The following is a 3,415-nucleotide window of genomic DNA, read 5'->3' as shown; positions in this document are numbered from 1 at the left end:
TAGGATAGCTGTGAATATCTTATAAAGCGTGTTCAGACAAGTAATTGGCCTGTAGTTCTTCGGGTCAGCTAAGTTGCCTATTTTCAGCAGGAGTATTGTGCGTCTTTCCATCACCCACTCTGGAATCGGCTCTTCCGACTTCAAATATGAGGTGAAAATACGGGCCAAATGCTGATGGGTTGAAGAAAACTTCTTCCACCAGAAGGTTTTGATACAATCTGGTCCCGGTGCGGAATAGTTCTTCATCCCTCTTAATACTTTTTTCACCTCCTCGGTAGTGATGGGTGGGCATTCTTTATCAGGTGTTATGAGTTGCCACGAAACTATTGCGGAAAACACAAGATAATGTAAGGGTCGACTTACGACTACGTCATATCCGAGAGTCGTTAAAATAGTCCTGTTTAAGGTTCTCCGAAAACACATAAATACACACACACACACACACACACATATATATATTGATAGCCATGAGAATTTCAATTCCAAATGTGCAAAACTGAAGAAATATAAAATGTAAATACAGAAAAAAAAACCAAAAAGACCAATTTTCAAGAAATATTCAAATCCGAATCACAGCCAAAAGCAGGTATTTTCGATAAAACAGTTGAATTTTCAACAATATAGATAGATTTTCACTTGAGAAGAAAATGTCAACCAACTAAAACAGATCAATTTTCAACCAGACATTTGTACCCCCAATCAAAAGAATTGATTTTCCACCGAATAAAAAGAGTTTTTAAACGAAAAGGATGAATGTTGACAGAATTGACGAATTTTGAAGAAAATGATTCAGTTTTGAGCCAAGTAATATAATTTTTGACAAAAAAAGAACCATTAACAACAAATTTCATTGTAGGCGTCGCGACTAGAAAGAATAAGTATGCACACATATTTATACACACACACACACAAATATTAATATATTTGTGTGTATATATATATATATATATCTTTTCTTGTGTGTTTATTTTAGACATGTTGGACAAAATCGAGTGCGAAGCACGAGATACGTGATGAGAATGTGTTCGTTAAAGCCAAAAGAGCTTTAACAAAGGAGAGTTCAAAATCACAAAATTACAGTTGTCGGTCCGTTCACCTTTGATTTTAAAAGGTCTGTGCCCGAATGCGGAACAATTGCAAAGACTAAGTGCGGAGTGCGATTGCCATCAGTCGCGTGCGGCAGGTGCGCGCAAACTCTATTTTAACGAAAGATAATTCACAATTACAAATTTACAGTGGTGGATGTTTTGAGTCTTAATTTAAAAATGTTTACGCAAGAATGTGCGAAAATATAAAGACCGAGCGCATAGCGCGAGGTAAATACATAATCGAGCGCGAAGCGCAAGATAAATGTACAATCGAGCGCGAAGCGCGGGAACCAACAGTTGCGCGCCCTAGGGGATGAGAATGTGCCCGCGTAGTGAGCAGCTTTTTTATGTTTAAATCCACGCTGGAACAGAGGTCTCTGAAATTCACATTCTATGCGCATTTGAAATTTTTTCTTTTACTAAGGCGGGCCTAAAATCAGTGCATTAATTTTAGTACAATTAAATTACAATTCGGCTATATAAGAGGTTATTAGAAGTACTCGCATTTGCCTAAACATTTGATAAAACTGTTTAGTGTTGCACAATCATTTATTCTGCATCGTGAGAGGGTACCCACGCGAATCCGTGTACAAATAGAAGTTATGAAAGTAAAAATGATTATCGTGGTATTTTATTGAACTTTATTTCCAAATATAATAATTGCAAGCAAAGTAGTGATTCGCGCGCAGAGCGCGCGTATGAGCTTTTATTTCGGTTGAAAATTCGTCTTTTTGGTAGATAGTTCGTCTTCTTGATTAAAAAATTAATCTTTGTAGTTAAAAATTCAAATGCTATTTCTTTGAAAATTCATGTATTTTGTTAACAATTCGCCTTGTTGGTCGATAGAATGATTTATTTAACTGAAAATTCAACTAAACGCTGTTGATAATGAAGCTATTTTGTTGAAAGTTTAAAAAAATTAACGAATCCAGTTAAATATTTCTTCAAATCAGTTGAAAATTCATCTCGTTGATTAAAAATTTAACTATTTTCTTGAAAATCATTTTTTTAACTGAAAATGCAACTATTTCATTTTTGGTTTAAAATTTATATTTTTCATTTGAAATGAAACTATTTTATAAAAATTGTCCTTTCTGAGTTGAACAATCCTGTATTTTGTTGAAAATTCGTCTTCTTTGTACTCTCTAAATCTGAGTCAGTGTATGTCTAATTCAAATCAGCGCATATACACTGCTGAAACAGTGAAATGTAACTGCTGATCAGTGAAATTTCACTGAATAACAGCTAAATTTCGCTGCTTTTCCAGCTACTATACGCTTCTAGTCCCTTATTTTATTATTTCTGTAAACCTTTCGTGGTGTAGGCGTGACTCACTGAGCGTGGAAGCGAGTAATGTGAGGAAAGGGGTGTAAATCTTTAAGAGTTAAGATTGATCAAGAATAATTCTCGATTTTTACATTCTCGTCAGAGAAAGTATTAGATTTCTGGAAAATTGGTTTGCCCAGTTTTTGTCAAATGTCCACGTTTTTAGACCCCCTGAATCCGAAAAACAGATTTTTACGATTGTGTTTGACGCCTAATTAACAATTAAGTTTCTTTTGCGTATGTCAAATATAATTTAAAATACTTTTGCGTACACGTCTCGCTTGAATAAATACAATTTTCTATATCAGATCTTGAATTTTTCTTGATTTCATTATGCATATTAATGTTACATTTATCTAAACCTTGAAGTAAAAAACGTGATAAATGCAATTCTGTAGAAAATTCAGATCAAATTCAGATAGAAGAATTTCATTTTACCTTCATCGCGAAATACCTTGAAAATGCATTTTATTACGTTTCATTAATATTTAAAAAATATGAAAAATACATTGTTGGATGAATTCACATTTTCATAATGAGAATAATAACTGGCAAATTCTAAACAATTGTATGTTGATTAAAAAATTTCCATTCATTTATATTGAATTTATCGGAAAGTTCTTCCTTTGAAAAGAACAACTTCTGTAAATCATAATAAACGTGTTAAGAAAATTCGATAAGAACAGAAATAAATATTGAAGTTCACCCCCATCATGGAATACTCATCCCCAGTAATCTACCGAGAGTACTAGACTCCTAGAGCAGTGGTCGGCAAACTTTTTGCTTAATTTCTAGGTATGGTCAGGGTCCACCCGACTTAATTTTTTCTACTACTTTTCGGTCCATTCATGTGCCTTAGTGTGAGTGAGCTTACTCCAGCAAGGGACTTTTGTCCACAAGAATGTCAAAGTAAGGAAATTTTAAAACTTTTAATTTTTCAACTAGCGATTTGAAAATAGCATTATCAGCATCTACGACTTTTTCCGATTCCAATGATATAT

The sequence above is a fragment of the Belonocnema kinseyi genome, chromosome 10 (assembly GCF_010883055.1).
Source record: "Belonocnema kinseyi isolate 2016_QV_RU_SX_M_011 chromosome 10, B_treatae_v1, whole genome shotgun sequence".
Lineage (NCBI taxonomy): Eukaryota > Metazoa > Arthropoda > Insecta > Hymenoptera > Cynipidae > Belonocnema > Belonocnema kinseyi.
The sequence above is the reverse complement of the archived record's forward strand: the minus strand, read 5'-3'. Positions refer to the sequence as shown.